General features: G+C 37.7%; 1 long non-coding RNA gene across 1 annotated transcript in view; it reads left to right on the top strand.

The window, feature by feature from the left end:
• LOC115494925 (uncharacterized) overlaps positions 1 to 21781 on the top strand; it is a 31729-nt gene extending 9948 nt beyond the window's left edge. Inside the window, exons 2-3 of the long non-coding RNA XR_012055422.1 lie at positions 20744 to 20980; positions 21426 to 21781. This is a non-coding gene — a long non-coding RNA (uncharacterized lncRNA). The remainder of the gene's footprint in view (positions 1 to 20743; positions 20981 to 21425) is intronic.
• Positions 21782 to 25619: the final 3838 nt, after the last annotated feature.

The following is a 25619-nucleotide window of genomic DNA, read 5'->3' as shown; positions in this document are numbered from 1 at the left end:
CTGTTATTGATCTCCATCCTTTCCTGAGATAAAATTTCACTCTGTACCATTTTCCAGTTTTATCAATTAATGATACTGAAAATAATATTCTTATATTATATTATATAAATATTCTTATATTTATACTCCCTTTATGTTGTATAATAACAGTCAGAAGTTTTACATGTCTGTTTAATAGGAAGTTTACATATAGAACTATATGTATTTTTGCTCTTCAAGAGAGCAAAAAAAAAATACAGTAAACTGTTCAGCTGTGGTACAACACAGATAAAGCTAAAGGTCTCGGATCAAATCCTCAGCAGGCAAAAAATAAATGACATTTCATTGACTTCAGTGGAGGTACTCCTGTATGTGCCAGTGAGGATCAGGAATATGAAAGGAAGCATTACAAGAGCCATGAAGAAAACAAAAGCATTGAAATATTCTAATACACTGTGATTGTGTTTGGATCCCCAGAGAGGTGCATTCTAGAAATAGACCAGGAACTGCAATTACAGTGTGGATAAAGAAAGACAATGAAACCATCTCATTTTAGATTCATAAGGTCAGAAAAGAGAAATTGCCTGACATATTCTCCTCCTTTGTAAACCACATATGTTAGCAAGGAAGGGAGAGCACAGAACCTAAAGCAGAAGAGTTTTCTGCATCGCATTTAAAAGATTTTAGAAAGGAGTATTTTTTTGTGTGCTTAAGGAAACAACAATGCTGAGTTAATTCTGCAAATGAAGTTAGCCAGAAATTTGAAGAGCTGAGGTGAAACCTGAGCTGAAGCTGAATATTTACAACTTCACTCTGTCCTAATCCTAATGCTGCAGCATGAATACATTTTCATAATCTCTGTGCTTGTGAGTCATCCTGGTGTCCTTTGCTGCACAAATTCACACTGGGCTATGTAATTATTTTTAGAAAATAGGAACTTTGTCATCTTTGCCCTGCAGAGGGATCGGGTGATGCCATTGGATCCCCATTGCTTTCCTGAACTTGTGACAATGAGGAACAAGTTCACACCAGTGATTATTCATGAGCTTTGTCATAATCAGGATGTGTATATGTAGATACAGAGCTACTGGGAATGGTTTCAATTAGAGCTCTGTGTGATTGGGAGTAGTGATGTTTGCTTCAAGCTTTACAAGCTGATGAAAATAACCTTCCAAACATGGTATCTCAGTCCCAAAAAGCCTGAGGGGCTTCCCATCCTGAAGGAAGGATCTTGCAAAGGAAGACAAATAGCGCACATGACTGAATGCTCTTTTCCCACACATAGAAGCGTGAGCCTGACAAAAAGTGCTTGGGATTACTGGACAGCTAAGGGGCTGCATAATGAGATATGGAGACCTTCACCTTCGGGTCACCTGTGACATGAAGTCATTACCATCTGTCAGCTGTTTAGCAGTCTATGTGAAATGAATGTTGTCCTCTGTTCCCTGTGACCAGAGCTGCAGCCAGCCAAAATGGCATCTATTGGCATATTTCAAAGGACACCCAGACCACTAAGATTTCATATAGTGCTGAGAATGAACTGACTCCCCTCGTTCATAGGTGTTTCTCTTGTGCATATTTTCAGCTTTTACTAGAGGCTGATCTTGATTGTGGGATTATTTATGCTGTGTGATATCCCCCACTCCCTCTTGTCAATAACTATTTAACATAAAAAACATAAAGAAGGCTGGGAGCTGGAGCCATTTCCCCTGCACAAGAAGGGCCATTAGAACAGCTCTTGTGGTTCAAACCTAGATTGTGCATAACCCAGCACTACCAATGTCCAGGGAAAAGCATGATAAAGAATATAAATATGGAAACACTCTGCTGTCCATCTATTCTAAAATGCATATCCTTTCATCTTCTCCCTGATCTGAAGACTTTCTGGTAAGGTGAAGTTGTTCCTGTGTTTGCCTTCTGATGGATCTGTCATTCATGAATTAGGCTGTTCCCTTCTGGAACACATTTGTGTTTTCTCTCTCTGCAGCATGACAGCAAAGAGTTCAGAGTGCTGGGCTCCTTCCTGCATTTTACCTTCTCTTTACAGCTCCATCACTTTACCATCCCTTTCTCAGGGGTCAGATGGAGAACCAAACATCACAGCTGAATCACAGTCTGATGGTGAGAGAAATTTCCAAGGACATTTCCAGACATGCCTTGGCATTTTTCAGGGAAATGATGGCTGTGAGGAACCTAAACCCTGAGTCTTCCCACTTCTTGAGTGCATAATTTAATCCTTAAATATTAAGTGGAAGGAGAGAGCTGGAGGTGGCCATTCTCTGGGCCAGGAGAGGGAGATCCAGGGCACCTGTTTTATTCTGATGGTTACACATATAAGCAGTGGAGATCTAACAGGCTCAGACCAAGAAAGTTGTCCACACTGAAAAATGCACCCAGCAACCTTCTTCTCGTGCCTTGCCTTTGACCTTTCCATATGCACAGTGAACTTACTGGCGAGTAAGTAATGTGACTGATTTCCCAACACAGAGGACAAGAGGAAGAAAAGGAACTGAGGCATAGTGTGCCTGGTTTTCCTATGTGTGCAATGCTGTTCAGCTAGCATAGGCTTCAAAGATATACAGTAGGAAATGCAAGCTGTTTTTTGTGATACCATTTTTGACAAAATCTCAAGTTATATTTGTGCAGTGACATCAATTTTTTTTTTTTTTTTTTTGGCCTATGGATTTGCTATTCATTGCAATTTTTTACATTGACTACACTGGACCCTTGTAATGTTCAATATTTACAGTATGCTTATGAACAATATACCCAGACTTTTAAAAATGTAAAACAGCCTCTGACCACTATTCCCTTCTTTTTTGCATAATGTCAAAAAATATCCCTTATCCCAAGAAGTGCTGGCTGAGGGGGCACACACCAGATGGGCACAAGAGCCCAAATAGTGCTGCTGGACATAGTAATTCCCTGTGACAAATATTGCCCTATAATGCTTGCAAGGACTGAAAACTTATAAACAATACATTGCAGCCTGCACAGAGAGTAAATTAAAGCAATTGATTGAATAGATATAGATAAAAAATAAGAAATCATAGGCACAGTCCATAAAATCACAAGTCCATAGACTCCACTACAGTGGAACTCCCATGTAATGAAAGGTAAAACTCTGCAGGACCTCTCATAAGTTCCCTCTTTATTTAATACAGTGCTTGGGTTTTACACTGCTCCTGACAAACGAGAGGCATCATATTGTTGTGATGTTCTACCTTTGCTCAGGACTTTCCAAAGGAATAACTTCATGGATTACTGCATAAACATGGGTTTGATGCACAGAGCCCCTGACTGCAACACTCTTGCTGAAGATGGCTTTTGGATGTCCTACAAATATTTCTGAGGCAGATGCAGCAGTGTATTACACACTGACTTACTGTGCTGTGTCTTGATTCAGTGACACCGGGAAATGTAGATACATCTATCCCATGATATATTCAAGGAGCGACTTCCAGTGAAAACAGACATTTAAGCATCTTTGAGTGCTGATGAAACTAATTGTAAAGCTAACAGTCAGCAATATTAGTTTTTTATTAAATAAAGAAAAAATAACCAAACTAAGTGGACAAAGACACAATATTTTGATTGAGTTCTATACAATTTATGGTTTTCTTTTTGAAGTCATCTGTCTGACAGCATTATTAGTATAAGGCACTGTAAATAAACTCATTGTTGCATCATGAAATCAAAAGTATCCACCCGGAAAGGTGTTTTTTTGCCTTGAGGTTTTGCTCTGCTGTGTGAACCCCTGAGATTTCATCTGAATGGATGTTTTGAGAATTGCCTATTTCTAAATTTGCCAATTATATTTGTAGGAGCTGAATGTTTTCTGACTTCAATTATATATTTTCTTTAGATAAAGAAAATCCTATGTCTCATAAATATTTCATTAGAAAAATAAAAACATGTGAGCTTGTTTTACAGATAAGGTTCCAAGGTTTTAGGAAAAAAAATTGCCAGGGAGAAGTTGAATTTCAGAAAGAAAACCAGTAAAGAAATTCAGAATAAAGTATCTTGCTTTAAGGTAAAAAAGAAATACATTATATCCACATTTATATACTTAGAGAATTTATGCAATTCCCATAATTATATATGGAAATAACCAGTTATTATAGAATGCTAATGCAAATGTGTGAGTAGTTGAAAACACACATACATATTTTAGCATAACAGTATGTTTGGAATTCATATGCAGATTGATATTTATATTTCTATTTGCTAATTTACAAACAATATTTTGTCACTACTATATAAATATATGTGTGTGCATGTAATACCAACATCCAATGCTATATTTCCAAAGTGTATTTGTTTCATATGCAGAAAAAAAAAAAATCTGAACTATTTAAATATAAATTCAAATCTACAGATAAAAATGCATTATACGGCAACGGTTTGGAATTGTTGATCTGTCTCAACATATTACCATTGCTGGTAATGGGATGTACTTTGTGAAATTTCAACTTTCTGAGTCAAGGGGTTAACATTTAATCAATAGTTCTCACTGTTATGGGCTCTTCTGGGAAATACTAGGTTGTGATATATGCTATGCATCATGAAGCAGGAGTTAGAGCCTGGTAGAAAAATAATCTGATTGTAGAGTTTCATTGACAGTGCTACTCATACATTTTCTGTATGTCATTATTTTCCATAAAGTCCACATAAAATTGCCATGGTCTTTTCCATTATAGTGTCTAAAAGATGTTACATACCAGAGTGCTATTGTGCTCCTGTGAAAACCCATGCCAGGTTCCCATCAGGAGTTACTAGGGGCTGTTAATAAATTGGAATGTAATGAACTGGCTCTCATATTTTTCTAGTTAAACAATAGGTATGGGGGCTCCTTACTGGAACACAACCAGAAAAACTGCGTGTTCTCATCTGATTAAAATACAAAGACTGATCAGAAGAAAATCCTTCATCTAAATATTCCGAAGCATTGACAAATTACAATTCGACGGTCACAAATTAATAGATTTTGGAACCAAAAAGGAAAGCTATGGTTACTTAATGTGGAAGAAGTGAGAGGTGACAATGGTAAAATAATCCTTATTCATAAGACTACCTAGTCTGTTCTCTGAGTTGGATGCCAAGGGACTATTCCTGAGTCATGCCATGCAGTCTTTGCTCTACAGAAGACAATGGAGGCTCACGAGCCTGTGCACATAACCACACTGAAGGCTGGACAATATCTGGACCAAAGCCCGATCTCATGGTTCAGTGTGGTGGGACAGACTTAACAGCCTCATCCAGCCATTCCTACTTCTGCATGGTTTGATGAGCAAGGCATGGCTATGACAGGGAGATTTGCTGAAAAATACTCAAGAAGTCCCAACAGGTTATGTGAAAGAGCAGATCTTTCTTAAAAACATTTTTGTCAGTTTAAATTTTCATGATAATATGTATCTCTTTTTCATTCTCTCTGAAAGATATTAACATCTCCCTGCTTCTTCCAAGAAAAATTTTCAGGTCTTGTGTGCAAATGTGATGTTTTACAAAAAGAACACATCTTCCTATTGGGCCCCTCTCACCCACATGCTCACAGGAGTCAGATGGAGACCTTATCACTCCCTTGGCCTGGCCTTTTTGGAATGGGAATACCTGAAAGTTTCCATGCTCTCGGAGGGTTTGAAGACCACTGTGGACAGTGAGTAGAGATTACAGGCAGCCCCATTGTCCTAGAAAATAATTGTAGGTAATGGTTGTCCAGGAGAAGTTTATTTCTGCACTTTTTTCTTACACCTATTAGAGAAGAGTTCTGAGCAGACAGCAGAAGTAAATTGAATCTCATTTATTTTTTGTTAGGATCCATGCTCAAAATTTTTGTTTTCTCTAAGATGTAATTCAGGCAGAGAAAATCCCATCAACAGCACTATATGTGTTTCTTTTGCTGTTTTACTCTGGGGTTTTGTAGGTGAAATGATAACACAGAAGAATGGCGTATTACTTGTGTGTTATCTTTAATTGCAAACATGCTTGGTATTCCACTCACAACTTTGCAAGAACAGCTAGCTAAAAGAGAAAACAGATCCCTCTTTCAGTATGTTTGTGGCAGTTTTTATGCTGCAAAGAGCAATGGCAACCAGCAACATATCTTTTTCTAGGAGGCATTCCTGTTTAGTACCCATGTCACTAAACCCAGCCATCTAACTTGAAGGAATCATTATTTTGCTACATAACTTAAAGGAGACCAGCCCCTGTAAATCAGCTATGCACCATGCATGTATATGCTTTTTTTTACTGCCTGTTTGTGGGGGAATTTATAGAGTAGTTCTCCAATAAATAACTTAATTACTGAAACGTAAAGGCTGCCAATGTGTTGCAGTGTAGCAGTGTTGTTGCAAAATGAGGCTACATCTTCCTTACAAGAAAAATATATGCTTGAAGAAGTACTGCATTTTTAAGTTGCATGCAAATGAGCTGCTAAGAAATACATAAAATTTCTTGGTTTTATACAGTCTTTTAGTTTTCACTATACCCTTACATTACCCACTTCAATTTTCCTCCACTGATGTACAGGCTACAGGTAGCAGAAATGGTATGCAAATGTAGGAGAGACTCTGTCCTGTGATTTTTAAATATGTCCTTCAAGTATGTTCTAACTCCTGACCCATGGAGAGACTTTTAAAAAATCAAAATAAACCAGACTGCATGTGGGATGATTTGATATAACAATGTATGGTACACAAAACAACTTGGAAATAGGGGAAAAACAGTGCCACTTTTGGCACAGCTCAGTCATTCTTATCTCTATATAGCTCTTCTTCAATTGAGAGCTTATACACAAGCTCATCTTCCTCTCTCCATGTTAGTGTCAATGTCAGTAAATATGAATTAAATTTTATTTTCGTTAGTGAGAGGTGTCTGGCTTGCTCTAGACTCAGGTCACACTGATGGGCTGTGGATGCAAGTGATTTGTGTCCCTGAAATACTTAAGTAGTGAATGCTCAAGTGCATAGAATAAAATTCATGGAGTAAAAAGTAACCATATTTACTTTCCTGAGTTCATGCTGAACCATTTCCTAATCTGTTAATGCTTCATATTGCTTGTCATGGGGCAAACATATTTGACAGTCTAAGCAATAAATCCAGCAAATATAGCTTAATGGTCTGTCAGAACTGGGAGCACAGGCTCAGGTCTGGTGCAGCTACCTCAGCATCTCCTCCTGCCAAGGCAAAGCCGTGGTATGTTAGATTTAATGAATCAGGCAAAGCCCAGTGATAAAGCTCCCTTTGACAATGATGATGTGGAATTGGAATATTAAAAACCAATGCCCTGATTGCCTCTCCATGGGCATTAAAAATCTCACTGAATTTTCTCTGATGTTTCTCTCTGGCCTTGGGGTCATCCTTTTCCTTGGTGTTACTCTTTGTACAGAGAGTGTTGCTTCTATTTTTTCCCCTGACTTCAGACAGGCTTTTACTCCATCGTTTTGCTCAGTAACTTATTCCAGGTACAGAGCACAGAATACAATCTCACCTAAGAATATGATACTCACATTCTTCACCTTATGCCATGTCCAGCAAGGCACAAATCAGGGAAGCATTTTTCAAATTTGACGAAAAAGAGGCTGTCATCTGAACATCTTATCCAGTACTAATCACAGTTCATTGACATTTCTTTCTGAATAGAGTAAGACAAAACAAAACAAAATAAGAAGATTCGTGTGATAAAGGTTCAGTACAAGGTAGTAATTTACTTCAGCTACTGACTATATTCAACTTGATTTAAATATCTTAATATTTAATTATCTACATTCATCTTACTGAAATGCACATAAAGGAACATCTTCAAAGAAATTAGCTTTGAACATTATTTACAGACAAGGTGACAGCTGTCTAATTCATTCTCTTGTGCCAAGGGAGAACAGCAAAGTGATGTGAAAAGGTTTTGAACTGTATTATTTAATTCACATAATAAATTTCAAGTAGAGTCCTGTGGTTGCGTTCTATGGGTTCACTGCCTTTCTACTGATTCCCTTATTAGATGTCTGCACATCTATGTCTGGCCCACATAAATGATGTCTCTAGCTGTCTTGAGTAAACTTTCAACATCAAAATAGTGTGTTTTTACAAGAGTGTGTATTCCTCTGGTGTGTGTGTGCATATTCAGCATGAAACATTCTCAAAAGCACAATACTGTTTCAAAGGCCTTAAGGCAGAGGAATGTTAATCTGATTGCTTTCAGTGCTGATTGTGTACTCTGCACTGAGCAAGTTCTGTTCTGCCCTGAGTTGCTTATTGACTACAGTCTGATGGCAAATGGCAGGAAAACAATACTGCAGGTGGGTAGATAGATAGACCTCTTGGGCTTCTGTCCAGTAATGATGGGATGCAAATGTTATTTGTAATGGAAAAAAAAAAAAAAAGAAAACCAAAACAAACCACTTTTGGCTTTGATTCTCTGCATAAAACAGGGTTGGGAGTGCTTTGGTCTGCAATTTCTATAATCCTTTTAGCACTGAGCTGTGTAATGCTGGTCTTTCATTAAAATACTCTTGAGAATAAGGAAGAGCAGTTGTACTCCTGACCTTACCAAATTTAGCATTTTGGAGAGAAGATTCAAACTTTAATGTCAAATAGCTGTTGTGTCAGTCCAGAGAGCAGTAAGTGAAAAGAAGACTGAAAAGCTGAGATGTAAAAAGGTTAAAAACTATGTTTCAGCAATAAGCTCTGCAGAAACTGATTGCTCTGATGTAGATTAAGCTGTACACTGACCTTTCAAAGAATAAGCATTTTTCTCAACTGTCACTGTATGAATGCATGAAACAAGGAGTATCATTAGGAAAGACACCCAGGCTCGTAGAGTTTGGAGAGATTATGTTAATGAGTCATGACCCACCCATTCAGCAAATGAAATGAAGGTTAGAGCTTGTACATATAAAATAAATTTGACTGAAAAACTGCAATTATGTTTCTCTCTTAAAACATGTTGGTCATAAAATCTTAGATTATTTAAAGTTTATGTACTCAAATATACATAAATATATATGTATATAAAGGGCTAAAATCAGCTGTTGTAAGCTTCCCAACCTTTTGCACCTACATGTGTTTCCTACTCAGTGGGAGACAGCATTCTTAGCCTATGAAAAATATGATTATTTCAGACATTTTGCATTTTGCATCTGGCAAACAGTATTTAAGAAATAGTCTCTGCATGGTGCTAACAACATCCAATCACTCTTAGCACTTGTTAAATTGAACCAGTCTGGGATATTTTCACCATTATTTGCAGAAAAATATGACTGTTCTTTTGAGTCCCTAATAAAAAATGTGACACTAGGAAATCATGAATGCATAAAGGTTTGGGCTGTGCCAAATTAGAAATTGCATTGGGAAGAGTGTGGTCAGGGAGGTTATCTTTGCCCTCCACTCTGCCCTGGAGAGACAAAAGCTGGAATGCTGCGTTCCTGTTCTGGGGTTCCCAGCTAAAGAAACATGAGGAACCTCTGGAGTGGTCCAGCAGAGGGCTAAAAAGATGATTATGGGACCACTTATGAGAAAAGGATGAGGGAATTGGGCATGTTTAACCTGGAGAAGGGAAAACTGATAGGGGACCTCATCAAAGTCTATGAGACTCTGAAGGGAGGGTGGCAGGAGGATGGAGCCAGGCTCTGCTCTGTGGTATCAAGTAATAAGACAAGAGGCAAAGGGAGAAACTGGTGCACAGAAGGTTCCAACAGAATATGAGGAAAAACTTCTTTACCATGAGGGTGACCAGACCCTCTCAGGTTGCACAAAGAGATTGTGGACAAGTGCTTGAATATCTCCTTCTCTGGGAATATTCAAACCCCACCTGGATTTAATCCTGTTCAACCTTCTTTAGCAGGGTGGTTGGACTAGATGATCTCCAGAAGTCCCTTCCAAACTCAATTATTATGTGATTCTGGGAATCTGGGAGATTATTTTTTTCTTTGTGAGCTGTAGTCATTTATAAGACTCCCACCTGAAACACTGTGTACAGTTCTGGTGCTGCCAACGTAAGAAGGAATTGTTGGAGAAGTCCAGAGGAGCACCATGAATTTGACAAGACAACGGGAACATGTCCCCTACAAAGTCAAGCTGAGAAAGTTTGGGCTGTTCAGCCTGGAGAAGAGAAGTTTGTGTGGAAACCTCGTAACAACTTTACAGTATCTGAAGAGAGCCTGCAAGGAAGCTGGAAAGGGATTCTGCATCAGGAACAGTGGTGACAGGACAAGGAGTGACAGGCACAAGTAAAAAGAGGGGAAATTCAAGTTGAATATCAGGAAAAAATGCTTTACTCTGAGGATAATGACATAATGAAACAGGTTGCCCAAGTAGGTTGTGGATGCCCAGCCCTGACAGTGTTTAAGGCCAGGATGGATGGGGCTTTGAGCAGCCTGGCCTAGCGGGAAGTGCCCCCACACTTGGCAGGAGTCTGGGACTAGATAATCTTTAAGGTCCTTTTCAAGCATTTGCAGTCTATGATTCTATGATATAAACCTCAGATGAGCTAGCAGCTCAGGTTGAAAGTGTTTCTACCCTGCAGGAGTAAATTTTCATGGCAAAAGGTGTAGCACATGCACTTTCTGGCACAACACCAAGTAGGAATTAATCTGACATGTAGACCAATAAATGAGGGGATGGTGGGGTGAATTTCAACACTGAAACACTGAACAAGCCCTCCAGAAAGTTTCAGCTCTTGGGGAAATTAATACACCTTTTTGTAAACACATTTTTGTTGTACCAGAACACAAACTACTGAGATAAAAACTATATTTTCTGTATTTATTCAAGTTGCAGTTGGAGCAGACATTGCTTGACACACAGGGTTTGGTGTGTGAGCTGTTGCTGACTGGAGGGATCTCATTTGTTGAATGTCTGGGTTAATACAAGTCAAGCAAAGCCCCAGACTAGAAAAGTGGCAAAACATAGGCAAAGCCTTTTCTTACATGCTTCTTATGCAACAGGGAAGAAATGGTAAATATTCAGATTTCTACAAACAGTCTTTCCAAACAAGACAGGTATTTCCACTCACAAAAAGCAGAGATAATCAGAAAAAAAAAAAATTACTTTTCTTACCCAACCCCTTTATCTGTGCTTGAAACTCAAAATCAGCCTAATCTCTAGTTGATCACAGCCCACCAAACCACTTCATGTATGTCAATCAGGGTTATGTAAGCTATAAAGTGCAGGCTGACTGCAGGAATTTTACGTGCTTGACTCAATCTCTTTGAAAAGTGCCATTGATCTGGGTGACTATAGCACCAGCTTTGGTATACCAAGTTTGGAAAGAGAGGTAAGAAAAGGGGAGGAGGAAAAAGAGACTGTGGTTGTACAGGCTCCAGCCTCAGTCACTTCCATGAAGGCAAAGAGGCAAAGGAATGATAGGGGAAGACACTGTGTGCTTCCTGCTGGTCACTCTACCATCATTCCTGTGGCTGGGAGACAGTGCTCTTCACTGACTGGCTTTATCAAGTCATGGACATTGTAGCAAGTTGGGTAGAAATGTTCTCCCATCCTAAGTCTCTCTCCCCTTAGGTCACACTGTTCTGCAGACAAGGGCTTTTTTTTGACTAGGCCAAAGGAAAAATTATTTATCAAGTTTCATTTCATGGATAGCTATTGATGATACAGGCCTAGCATGAGAAAAATTTTGTTACATAGGTGAATATTCAGAGCTGTCTGTACCCTTAATAGCCATAAATTTTTGCAAAGGAGAAAAATATATCTAAGTATATATGTATAAATCCTTCCTATTCATGCATTTGACTTTTGAAACTCTGCAAAGTTGCATAATGAATCTGGAGATCACTGATCACAGAGCAGAAGTTCATGACCTTAAGGATTGTATTTCTCTTCAGTAAGAAAGGGGTTATAGCACCACTGACACATTCTCAGGAGTTCTGGTCAGGGGGGAACTCTTCTCATTCACACAGACTAGTGATATTCATGATGATATCTCATTTTCTGCCTGCTCACTGGCTTTGCAGCAAATGTGTCATCAAACAGTATGCATAATTATGCTTTTATGTCCATTATATATATATATCTACATACATATCATTTTATCCATTCTGTATAATATTTGCCACATGACATTTTAATGTGGACCATCATACGCCACCTTCATTTCCATAAGTGGCTGCTGTTGAGAAACTCTAATCTTGTGATAAGTTCATGATCTCTGTCTTCACTAAGTCCATTATTCATACTCCTACACACAATGTTGTCTTCCTCTTTTTCTTGTTTTTGACTTCTACGAGAGACACAAATTAAAGGAGCTTGTGCTATTAAATTCTGACATTTAGCATTCCTAATAGTCCATCTTGCATATAGACAGTAACAGCATTTGCTTTCTCTTGGATCACCTCTTTTACATCCCCTATTTGTTTAATTGTCATTGCCTTACACAAACATGCAAGGTGAGAGGCTTTCCTTGACATTTCTCTTGGACTAATGATAGTCTCATTTTTTAGACTTTGCTACATTTTACACCCCTGTGACTAATTCTGAAATTAAAGTTGAGCTTCATGTGAACAGTCCTTGTCTACTTGGCTGCAGAAATCTGGACATTGGAATCTACATCCTGAGTTTAAAAGAACTTTTGCCAGAACATGACTGCCCTCTTACCAGTTCACATAGCCCAGAGGACCAGAAAAGATCTTTCACAGATCTGATTGTGATTGAATTAAGACTCATTTCAGTTTTCTAACAGTTTCATCTATGTAGAGGTTCACTGCTCACTCCTATCCTTGTAGCCCATCTGTCTGAAACTTTGTCCTTCTAAATTATGTGGTCCAGTATACAGACACTTGCTCATCACATTACACACACGAGTTGTTGGAGGAGTTTCAGAACTATGACATTAAGAAAAAGACTGGTTTGTATTCAGCTGAGGTTAATAGCTTTGCAGAACTCATAAAAGCATTCACAATTGTTCTTGACTGCATCACCATAACAGCAAGCAGGTGCTTATATATAATCATACGTTTTGGGAACTGTCTCAGATCATTTGTCTGGCTCAAAGGATGTACCTCACAGCTAATCATCTGAAAGACATAAAATGACTCAAATTGGCCACTTGGCTTTCATTTCTACCAGAAACAGTGTGAAATTCAAGATCACTTTGTTGTTTACACATCTTAAGCAAGAGACACAGAAATGGCACTTTTATATGTCAGAAGTGGTTTCTTTTCTGTTAATGAGTAAAAAGTCCCTTTACTTTTTCATCCTATTTTGCAAAGTCTGTTATGTAAGTTTGATTTGTTTCATGGGTATAAATGTTCTTTCTGGCCTCTAATAGTTTTCACTTGACTTCAGGCAGCTTAACATAAAGATTACTGGTAAACAAACTCATTGACAGAAAAGCCAATGACCCTTTAACATATACAGTGATTTTTATTTTTTTTTTTTAATAGAAAATCTTAACTTTGTTGCATGATTTTAACATAAAAAGCTGATTCTTTTATTTAAATGAAAAGTTAAGAATAGTTAAATGTTTCTCTTTCAACTGTCCATATCCTCATTGAAGAAACCTCACTTTCTTATACTGTTGCTTCTGGATTTATACCTATGTGCTTTAGATTCTTCAAATAACTGTTTCAATTATTTTTAGTTCTTTTAGGTGATACCAGTAAGATACCACTTTTGAATAGAGTAGTTAGTGAAAAAGAACTCCCACTATTCCACACCTGCTTCTTTTTTTCTCAACACAGTTTGTCTAGTTTCTCCTACTTCAGTAAAGATGTGCAAAGTGGTGAAAGAAAGACTAGGACTTGATTGATGATGTTTCATACTCTTTGTATCGTCAAACCGTAGAGGTAACACAAGATCAGGTGACAAAACACCAGCAGGAGTGCAACAGCTTTAAAACTGCTTTGCAGTTTGTTTTGCAGAAACCAATGGTCACAGAACACCTGGTAGATAAGGCCCCCTTAGTCCTCTGAGCAGCCTAAGTTACTGCATCTCCTCCTTCAGATGCTGAAATAATAAAACAGTTTTCTACTGTAAAAAACAAAACAAACAAACAAAAAAAAGAAACCCCAACAAAATAGAAAGAATGTATGGTGCCCTCTTGAAAATGGATAATTTTCCTTGGGGTTTTTTATTCCCATTTGTTCCTTTGCCCTTAATACCTTAATACCATTTCCTTGCAGCAGAGAATCAAACTGCTAAAAGAAAAGCTTCCAGGACTTGTTTCCAAGTCTCCAGGAAAGGCTGGTGATGATCAAGAAAATGTCTTGTTTTCTTTATGACTTTTATTTTTGCTTTGGGATCAAAACTTGATTTCAAAGTGCACCTATGAAGTTATACCTGACACAGTGAAATACCTGGGAGGGCCCTTCAATGTCAATGAATTGCATGTGAGACCTAACAAGTGCTCTGTGTCTTGTTTTGATCCAGCTGTGCAATGAAATGTACATTGATTTAGCAACCAAAGTAGGACTTGTATGACTAATTATGGAAATTTTTCTGAAGTGCCAAGGTGTCCAAAGTCAAGTGTTGCTATACTAAATCAGTAATACCTTTGCTGGTAATCCTGTATTTTTATTTTTTTCTTTTCAGCTATGTGGAGATGAAGGCAGATTTCACACTTTGAAAGTAGAAAACTTTTGTTATAACAAATTTTCTCAGTAAAAATGATTGCCTTTGGAAGGTGCGATATTCATGTGTCTCTCCACAGATTAATTCTCTTGGATCTTATCAGCAGTGGCAAAAGAAAATGGAATTTTCCCCTTTACTGTAACGTAGGCATGCCTAAGCATTGCAAACACTCTTTTTTTCTAGCCTTTTAAGGTTAAATTATCAAGTGGTAAGGAAATACTGACCTGTTTTGCATTAAATTTAGTTCAGTACTGGTATTTCTACTAGGTGAAAAATAGTCTCTTGCACTGTGATTTTTTTGGGGAGTGAAAATCTTCCAATATACAAATTTGCAACCCAGAGAAAGGTAAATGCAATTTTCATTTCTTCTTTTTCTACTGTGATAACTAAGACACCAAAAATATTTCATCCTTGCGTGTGGCTTTTTTTCAATATGCTGCTGTGCTCATGATCATTGTCCAGCTAGGGAAAGAAAATCTAGCCTGTTTTTAACTATTCATGGAATTCACAGTGAAATCTAATGTAATTGTGGTGTTGCTGGGCTGCTTACTCTCAGGGAGTGGCTTTCTGCTGCCCTTCCAGACCCAGACCTCCAGCTGAAAATGGAGTCAGGTGGCAATTGGCCATAAGCAGATGTTCTGAGAAACCCAGAGCAAGTCAATAAACAACTGGAATTGAACCTCGACTCTGAAGGAACAGATAGCTCAGGGTAGTGCTGCAGCAGTGGTGTCTGAGCACAGCAGCCTAATTCCTCTTTGTAATGGATGACCAGAGGGGAAGTAAAATGGATGCTGAGCAAAGTAGGAAAAGAACAAAAAGTTCTCCAGAGACTTGGATGTCAAATGAATGTATAAGGGAACACTCACAATATATCTTGTTTAACTGGAATTAAACTTATCTTTAAGGACAGTCCCTTCCTTGCACTCTCCTAAGAATGACTGATTATCTTTATTTAGTATAATATTATAAGATATCTACTTAAACCATCTATTAATTAATTCAGAAGTATACTGTAAGTAGATTTTAATGAATGGTACTTATATAGATAAATATTTGTATATTAAATATATTGACTGAAAGTTTAAGGACAATAAAGGCTCAGGTCAATATCTGCAAGACCAGTCAATGTTTCTTTAATAATAATTTTGGAGGTATTCGTACCACTTGTTTATAAAAAGTGAGGTGTCCTGTTCCAGTGATGGATCTAGTCACACTGGCTTACTGTATGATTATCTCTGTAAGTATCTTAAGAGTTAGGTTTGCCTGAACTGAGTTTTCTTTGTAGTTTTCCTCTAGAGATTAAAGTGCCCTGCATAGTAATAATCAATATATGACATCTTTCATGAGAACGGGGCTTGATAGAATATTTAGTAGAAATTAGGGATTGGAGTAGTAGAAATTTGTTCTTCACAGCTAAAGTTGAGCAAATGACTGTGTGAATAGACTGCAACTGCCTTAGGAATTATGCAATGAAACAGTTCCCCATGACCCCCAGCCTAAAACCATGACAAAGGCCTAGTGCCTTGAATATGCGAAAGAGAACAGGTATTTGGAGGTGGAAAATGGTTTTGCCACTTCAGCTTGTACCAATAGTGCAAAAAAAAAAAGCTTCTGAATCTGGTTTTGGACCTCATAATTTAAAAAAGGACTGAAGAAATTCTATGCATCTCACCTGTGGTCCAAAAGTTCTCTAACAATGGAAAACACAGAAATTTAAATCTCATTAATTTGTCCAGAAGAAACCAACATAAACTTTTATTTGATGGCATGCATGCCATTCTGAAGAGAAAATAGTCTCTGCTAGTGAGAATAATAATGTGCTAGAAAAAGGCACTGCAAGAACTAGCACCTAGAAGTTAAATCTACAGATTCAACCAGAAGGAAGGCACGCAGGTGCTCAGCATGCACTGGAAGAGACTTCTGAAAGGAGTGCTGAATTTTTCATTTCTTGGAGCTTTCATATCAAAACTGACTGCCTGTCTTGAATTGCCTGAGTTGAAATCACATCCTTGTGTTCAATAAAGGTATGCCTGGATGTAAGGTTTGATCAAGGATCTCCTACTAAATAACCTAGTGGTCCTTGTTGACTTTAAAATCAGGCAATCTATTTCTTCTACAGGCTGAGGGGAGAAGAAAGAGATAAAGATTATTTCCATATTTTCATTTTGGGAAGGTGCTCAGAGAAGTGTGATGCTGTGGTATATATATAGACAGACAGACAGATGAGAATTGATGACTTCTTACCTTGATAAGAAAATTCTCATACTTGCAATATGATTAAAGAAACATCAAAATAAAACAGATTAATTTTCTTTTAATTATCACAGTTTCTACAGCTGTTTAGAAAATTATATCTTCTTTAGTATGCTAAATTTCATATTATAACCAAGAGATAACAAGGGAATAGGGTAATTGGAATTAAATTTATACAGTGGAGAATTCTCCAGTTTAATGTTGTCTAAATTGGTTTTAACATATTGAAACTGCCAGGGACTCATATGTGAATAAAAATTATTAAAGAAAAAGAAGAAGAAAGAAAAGTAGGATATCAAGTAAATACAGTTCCAGAAAACTTTTGATGTAAAATAGTGCAATGCAACTGGCAGCTCCATGAAGTTCCGCTACCATTGATCAGTGCTCAGTTAACATAAGTTAAGTGCCAACACTGATAAGGAGTAGATAAGTCTCACAAAACATGATTCTCCTGGGTGACAGGTTATTTTCCTCCATGACACTAATCCTTTATTTCTTGCAAGATGAGAAACTTCAGAGGAAGCTCAAAGGAATGGCAGGAACAGCAATTCTCTCAGAGAACAACCTATTTTGATGCTGGTATTTGTTTCAGGTCAGCACCAGTCATATTCAGAGCTCCCTGCTGTGCAAAACTCTCCCACAGAAGCATGGAAAGTGACCTTGCACAGTTGGCCTTACAGCTGAAATCACCAAGACAGTGAAGGGACCAGAAACTGGGGTGATTTGCTTGAATAGCCAGGTAGAATTGAATTCAGTCCTGGGACTCTGAGATTCTGAGCACAGTGTTGTTTGCTGTCCCTGACTGTGAGAATTGGGATGTGAATTACCATTAAGTCTAAGGTAAATCCCAAGAGCACAGCCTCTGTTAGTCTGCAGCATCTTCCTGCTGAGGCACCTGGGGTGGCCTCAGCCAGCCAGCCAGCTACCTACCACATGGGAAAAAAAACATGCCATGATCTAGTCTTTTCCAGTTTTTATTGCTGAAGAAAATGTTATCTTGGGTTCACACAAATCTTGGGCAAAATCCTCACTGCAGGAATATCAGTGGGAAATTTTCTGTTGACTTTGGTAGAAGCAGGTTTTTGCTTCTCAGGCTCATGAATCAGAAAAAATGCAAAGATAGCTTTGAAAGTGTGGCTTTTTAATGGCATCAGTAGGAAAGGAACCTTCTCCTGGGCCAGCCAAGATATTAACTTTTAAGGTTTGGCCAAAATACATGGACAAATGTAGTCTTCATCTGTATAGACATCAATGGTGGTCACATCTGCATTATCACCAATTTATTTTCTTTCTCAGGTGTAAGAAACAAATTTCTAAGTAAATCTTTTGATTGCTTCTCCTTTCCTGCATTTGTCATCAATTGTAGAGTGATTTTGAGCACATGAACTAAATTCCTTATGGGTGAAATGAAACTAAAAGATGGGCATGGGGAGAGCCCTGAATGTGCTCCAAGTACTAATGGATGCTCAGTCCATGGGGCTAGAAGAGAATTACTCCAAAATACACCATGGTCAGAGTGTTTGTGGGTGCTGCTCTTCATCATCAAAAGTTTTGCTCTGCAGATTTGGTTCTGTTGTACCACATTCCTTACTAATATAAGCACAAATATATTTTCATCAGGTATATGTCCAGGTTAGCACTATATTGAAACTGGCCTTTATACAACTTCTGTCTGTGCAAGACCTAAAAGATTTAAGTTCGTGCCCACCATATAAGTCTTGTACCTGAGGCAGTGTTTGAGCTATATTTGTATGAATGACTAAGAATGACTTTAATTCATGTTGCAGCCCACATTGATTCCATAGATCTTCTGGATATTCAAAAAGTCAGATGCTCTCAAAGTTAGGGCTCCCATAGTTCTTTAAATCATGTGATCCCAAAATCACAGGAATTATTTATATAGTCAGAGCAGAAGATTACAAGTTCTTGCTTTTTTTTTTTTTCTCCAGGCCAAGACAAACAAATGAGAGCAGTGCCTTGATCCAGGGTGGGTGTTAGGTACAGAGGGAACTGCTAGTGCCTGGTTATGCCCACACTGTGCAGAACACAAGAGGTTCATCATTTCTGTAGGCTGGCCCAAGGCAAAACTGTCATGGATTATCAGAAGAAAAATTCAGCTGATATTATATCATGGCATAACCTGAGGCAGTAATGAAAGGGACTTCCTTTTTATGCGCTTTCATTTGAATCTTGGCTTTTGTAAGAATGCACTGAAAGTAGATGTTACCCTGTCATCAGATCATGACTTAGATTTTCCCCACCCAACACCTTGCTCTGTACATTGCAGGAAAATAGAGTTTTTGTGCTATTAGCTTCAGTATTTACAATCCTATTACAAACACAGAAACCTAAGAAGGAAATAAGTTCACTGCATAGATAGCAATCCATATGTGGGAATAATATAGATATTTAATACTTAGCTGAAGTATATAGTGATGGCTGTATCAATCTGGACTGCTAGTTCCTATGTCCATTTCATCTCTAGTTTACAGTCAATAAGATTTCTGAATGGCACAAAAGTGTTCCACTTAAGTGACATGATTTCTAGGAAGCTGTTGGATATCAAGGAAAAGGGCCAACACTGCCTGGAAACACCAGAGCTCATTCTCAAGAGAGTAGGTGAAAAGATGATTTTATGACATTATATTCTGACACTGTGTGAATCAGTTTTAATGAAGGATATACTTGCTTTATTTTGCAGTGATAAATCTGAAAATATTTAATGCCCTAGGTCTGAAGGAAAAAAGGTGTTTTCTTTAATGGAGTAAAAAGGTGCTATATCTTTTTATTTAACATGAATTTTAGAACTAAAACTAGATAAAAATACTTTTGTTCCCATATTTTTTCCCACAGAAACTGAATAAAAGCAAGACTGTATACTTCATCTTTTTATGACTAGCTGGGATCTGCCTATAAATTCCTATTGCACATGGTATTTCACTCAGATTTTTCAAGTAGGAAAATATTCAATTTCCTAAGTCATCCCAGCTTCCAAAGAACCAGATAATTTTTTTTTCATAGTTATGAGCTAATTAAAATTATCTAACAGCAATATAATTTAAAGGTCACTTATATACATATATGTACAAAAAATGTCCAGGAGTCTTTTTAATCCATTTGTGAAGTGCAACTCTTTCTGCAGTGAGACATAACAAGCATCTAAAGGTAAAAATACATGATAGTCTGAGATGGCAGGTGAATTAAACTTCTTCCTGTCACAGCTGTGTCATGATATAAGTAGAAAAAATGCAATTATGCAGTTGGAATTCGAGAGGGATATTAGAATTAACATAATTGTTTCTCTAAAGAAATGGGAGGATTTACATGTTACTGAGGAAACTAAAAATACCTTAAAGAGACTTGTTACATATGGACTTTGGTTTTGCTACCATTGAAATAAACCAATTTTTCTCACTAGGAAAAAAGCGTGGTTAATCACCACTGCAAAATTTCCCTCCTGACACCTTTATTTCTAATTTTATCTTTCTAATATCACCCTATGGGTTCTGCAATCATAATTCTCATGGATATTTATGCATTTCTCTCAAGTAAGAACAAGCCAACATGACACACTACCTGCTCTTTCTGGTGGTAATACTGGTTGATGCCTTTATTATCCACAGTGGACTATTTCTAAATTTTGGATGCTTCTGAAAGTAAATAGAGTAAACTTATTATGTCTCTTCATTTAATGTGGTATGTGATTTCTTTGGTGTTTTGTCATGCTTTTTAAAATATAATGATAAATGATAAGATCATATCCATCCTTTTGTTCTTTCCACATCTGTTTGAAAATTTTGCCTTTCTTATGCAACAAGTTTGGGGTTCTTTCGGGTTTTTTCTTAGTTTAGCTGTTTTCTTCCCTGGTTTTGCATTTGGTTCAAAATATGATGAATTCAATTCTCATTATTGTCATAATCATGATTATTTGCAGAAATTAAGAACAACCAAGTGGTCCCAGAAGATTACAGACTCCAATACCCTCAAAAAAAAAATATAGTGTAGCACCATGGACAGGAACAAATACAAAGATTAATTCTACCATGCTACCAGTGTCATAAGAAGCCTCCTCAGTCTCATAGTTAAAATTTCTTTTTCTGCACGTATCAAAGAAGATCATACAAGTTGAGCACTGTTTGAAAACTGCTCTTCCTTCAAATGTAATCCACAGGTATGGCTCTGTAAGTACCTGATTCCACTATAAGCATCATATGTGCGAATGGAAAAGCTGTTTATTAAGCTTTTACAGTCCTTAATGTTAATTACTGCAGTTAATGACTGGAACTGCAATTAGAGTTCAACTAAGGGTTTTCTAAACTAATAATGGGGCCTCATGAATATTGCTCATGACTGTCTACTGGGAATTATTTAGCAGCCATTAGACTTATTATGTGTAGGACCTCAGTTTGAACTTTCATGACTCCTCTTGAGATAAATTAGTGATGTCCTGCAAACTCATAGGACTACATCTTCCATTAGTTTTCTTTGAAAGAAAGACAGTTTTAAAAGTACCTTTGCACCAAATAAAATTAAAATGAAGGTTTATAACACTGAACACATAATATAAAAATTTCCTAGATGAGAAAATTTACTTTACTTTTCTCTCTGTAATGCAGAATCCCACTTGGAGGACAAAGACTATCCTGACACTAGAAGCAAGCTCGGATAGCAAAACTGGTCAACACTTTCAGGTCACTACATCCTTAGAGAAGTTTCACAACAATAAGGTAAGGTTCACAACAATAAGATAAATTATACCTCATCCTTTCAGCTAATAATGTTCCTATAAATTTGACTTCTTTATGAGCATTCCTGCGATAAAATTGCATTTGTTCTTAAAAGATCTGTGTCTGATCCACACTACCATAGCACAGACCTCTTAAATGCATGTCTGCAAAAGATTGTGTACATACTTGTCTCCAGGCTTGTCAGTGGATTCTTGCCTTCAAATTACTTGATCTGTCAAAGCTAAGCCTGTGTCTGCAGTTTTGGGTCCCTTAACAAACAACAAGTTTGCCAAGGGCTCTTTGGCCACTTCCTGAATTCTCTTTGAAAACAGGACCCAGTCAATTTGCTGTACTCCTGCCCTGCTCACAGCTTCCCCATGAAAGTGTCTCAAACTAGTACTCGGCTCATGCTTTTCGTCAGGAGACTCTCTTCTGCTGTACCTCCAGAAATGCCTGCCATATGAGCACAATTTGGTGTCCTGAGCCCATAGGTTTTAAGGCAGCTTTTTGGCCAGACTACAGTACTGATGAACACGAGCTTCCTCAAACTGGTCCACGCACCAGATATTCTTCCCATGATAAACTCCTAACAAAGCTTTTTTACAAAACATTGCTTTCACAAAAAGTCACCTTCATTTATTTGGTCTAATATTTTGTTTACTGTAAGCTTTCAGCTTAGTATCCATAACAGAACTGAAGAATAAATCCCAGAATGTCTATCACACAAGGGTACCAATGTTTTAAAACAGCTCATGAGTTTTTGAATTTTAATGAAATCTGAAATCTCCAGGGTTTTTTTCATAATTATATACTCAAAAATTATTTCAATATCACCAGTATGATTTGCTTAGTAGTTGCAGTTTTATCTGCTTTGTGTTCTTTTATGAAAGTGGAAGAAGTCATGAGGTATGGAAATAATCTATTTCAAAAATTCTCAAGTAAAATCCAAAAGGATCTGTACATGTCCATCCAAAGTTTTGATATTTGAACTCAAAATTATGTATTTATTTATTTAAATGATATTTTTAATGGAAAGTCTGGAAGATGAAGTGCTCTAGACAAGCTTTAAATGCAATGTATATATACAGTGAGGTCTACATGATGCAATGTGACCTGCACTTAACTCTGCACAATGGACACACATCTAAGGTGGACACTTTGCCCAGGGTGGCTTTTGTGTTCCTGAGTTTTAGTGAGCAGTCTCTTTCAATAACTGAAACGAGGACCGCTCACAGATGCCTGATCCAAGTGTAACAGGGAGAGTCTATCCAGAATAGGTCCTGGCTGAGTGAAATGCTGACACTGAGCAGATGTGACAAACCAAGAACTTTTCTTCCATTTCTGTATGTTTATCTGCACTGAGCTGTGTCATGTGGTAAGTCATGCCAGGTGAAGAATGCAGAGATTTCCCAGATGTGGGGACAAGGAGATAGAACAGATGTGTCACATTTGTTGCCTGTAATGCATCTATAAATGCACTAGCTACCTCCTTGCAATACTGTACCAGAATTACAAAAAACAAATAAACTGCATCAAAATAAAGCAGAAATAAAGGTTTATTTAGTCTAAAGAACAAGTGGATGGGCCCAAGAGTTTAATAAGAGAAGTTAAGTTAGCACAACAAATTTCCAGTAAATTTACCATACACTGATAATTCACTCATCATGTATTTAGTCTTCTGCTTGTTCGTTGTTCTTTCTGGGTTTTTGGGGGTTTTTTGTTTGTTTGTTTGTTTTTTGTTGTTGGGGTTTGTTTTGTTTTGTTTTGTTGTTTGGGTTTTTTGTTTTTTTTTTTTAATATAGAAGTGGTGGTTAATGGGCTGCAATGAGGATCAGGAGATCTAAACTAAAGCTCTTGCTCTGCTATGGATTTCCCTCATTACTTTAAAAAGTCTTTTTTATTGTTCAGACATCCTTGCATTGAGAGTTACCATTTGGAAATGCCAGTAAGTTTAAGAAGATATTGGAGACAGTCTAGCTTTGATAGCATCTGCAGAATAACTTGTGTAGGGCAAGTATATTTGGTATCTTTGAGATGAATGGTTATCTGCAGGATCTTCTATCAGCAGCATTCATCAGGATTTTTGTAATCTTAAACCAGGACTGTTCTAGGGTTTGAGAGTATACTACTTCACTAAAGATGTAATGTTAGCTGGAGAAGGGTAAAAAAAGAATAGTGTGCTGATTACAGCAGGGAGTGACCCAGGATGAACAATTGATATTATTTCTAGCACCGTGGAAGAAAGGATGGGTTTTTGGGACCATGCAGGGAAAGAACATGTTGGGTTGGTTCACCTGTTTTTCTGTGTACAGAATCAGCATTTCCTACATTAAGATGGAACCGACAAATTTTCTGCTGTTCAAAGACAGGAAAGGACATTGATCTTGACATTCAGGCTACTTATAAATATGCAAATGTAGATGCCTAATTCTATCGCTCCTTTAATTTTATGGGATAAGGTTATAGACAGTGTTCCCATACTGAGACAGAGCTCTGACTATAATTAGGAAGATGCATGAACGAAACTCTTGGCTAAATGTTCAGGAAAAGTGGAAGGTGAGCTGACGGTACACAGGGATAGGATCTCTTCAATGGCACAGGTATAGTTTACACAGTCCTGAATTTCCTATCCATCAGTAATGCTGACTATCTTTTAATACCAGAACCAGATGCACTGTAGCTTTCTAAATGGGTAAAAGTGGTATGAAAAGCAGATACAGAGTACAGTGTACCAAGTAATGCCCAGCATGCACTAAATACTGAGGAGTCAAGTTGAAAACCGATTATATTCAAATAGCATGCACAAACCTGCTCTGTTCTCACTTGCTGTCAACAAGTCCATTTAAATAACAATATCTCAAAGCAAAAAGAGAAGCAAAGCCTCATGAAAGCCTCTTTCAGGGACAACTGCCTCACCCCAATCCTTTTACTTTGCCTCTTCAAGGAACTCTTTTTCCCTGATGTGGAGATGAAGAATTAATCATCCTGTTACATAAAATGCATACTCCATAGGGAAGATGCATAAAGCACGCAAGAGATGGACATATTTTTTGTAGAGTAAGGTCACCCTCAGGGGGTGAGAGCACAAGGAAAAGTGCTCACTGAGTAATTACTCTTTCAGGATGCTCTGGAGAATTGCAGGCTTGATACCATCTGAAAGAGCCTATGATTTTCAATTAACCCTTTGCTCCTTTAGATTGGTAATTACCTCAGTATATATTGGGGAGCAGAGGAATTGGAAATGGTTTCATTTGCCTGGTGGTCAATGACTGCCACAGGTGTGAAACCCAGGCAGGGGTGTCCTGAATTGGTTGTCAAGAGCAGGAGATTCTCAGATCTTGAGGAAGACCTCTACTGCAAGGCTGAGAACAGACAAGCAGAGAGTAAGCTTCAAGCTTACCATCTTCTTATCTGTCTCTAGCTAGGTCTGAAAGTGCCTATCAGTGTCCTGCTGACCAGGTGATGCTGGCAGGCTGAAACCAGTGCTGGATTGCACTGAGGTTTAGGGGACAGGAGCCAATGTTATGTAAATTCAGTACATGCTGAGGCAGCAGGTACTATCAAGGAAACTAAGATATGATGAGTAAAAATAAAAGATGAGAAGATTTTTGAGTTAAGGAGGGGGATGGAAAAGAGGATATTCTAAGGTGTATCAGGTTATAAAGGTTTCATTGTGTTTTAATTACTGCAAACTAAATCTCTGCAGTAGCTTATTAGACACATACTATAGTTTTAATTAAGTAATTAGGGAGTTTGATGAAAAATACAAGGATTTTAGCATTTAAAGTATTCTGGAGAGTGTATAGGCAGGGGAGTCTTTTTTCTCAGCTGTCTCCATACTATATAATGATTAACCTTGAGTGAAATGTTACAGGAAGCACTGAGAGCTTTTATTCATGAGTCACAAGCATAAAACTTGACCCAAAAGCTCTTTGGAAAAACTCTGCAAGGAGAGAACTTTGTCAGCGTGAAGCCTGCAGCACTTAGGTCAAAATGTGCATTCAGGTGTCAGGTAAGGTGTGGCAAAACAACATTTATCTCTTAAAAGGACAGACTTAATGAGAAATATCCATAGGAATAAGC

The sequence above is a fragment of the Taeniopygia guttata genome, chromosome 4 (assembly GCF_048771995.1).
Source record: "Taeniopygia guttata chromosome 4, bTaeGut7.mat, whole genome shotgun sequence".
NCBI lineage: Eukaryota > Metazoa > Chordata > Aves > Passeriformes > Estrildidae > Taeniopygia > Taeniopygia guttata.
The sequence above is the reverse complement of the archived record's forward strand: the minus strand, read 5'-3'. Positions and strand labels throughout refer to the sequence as shown.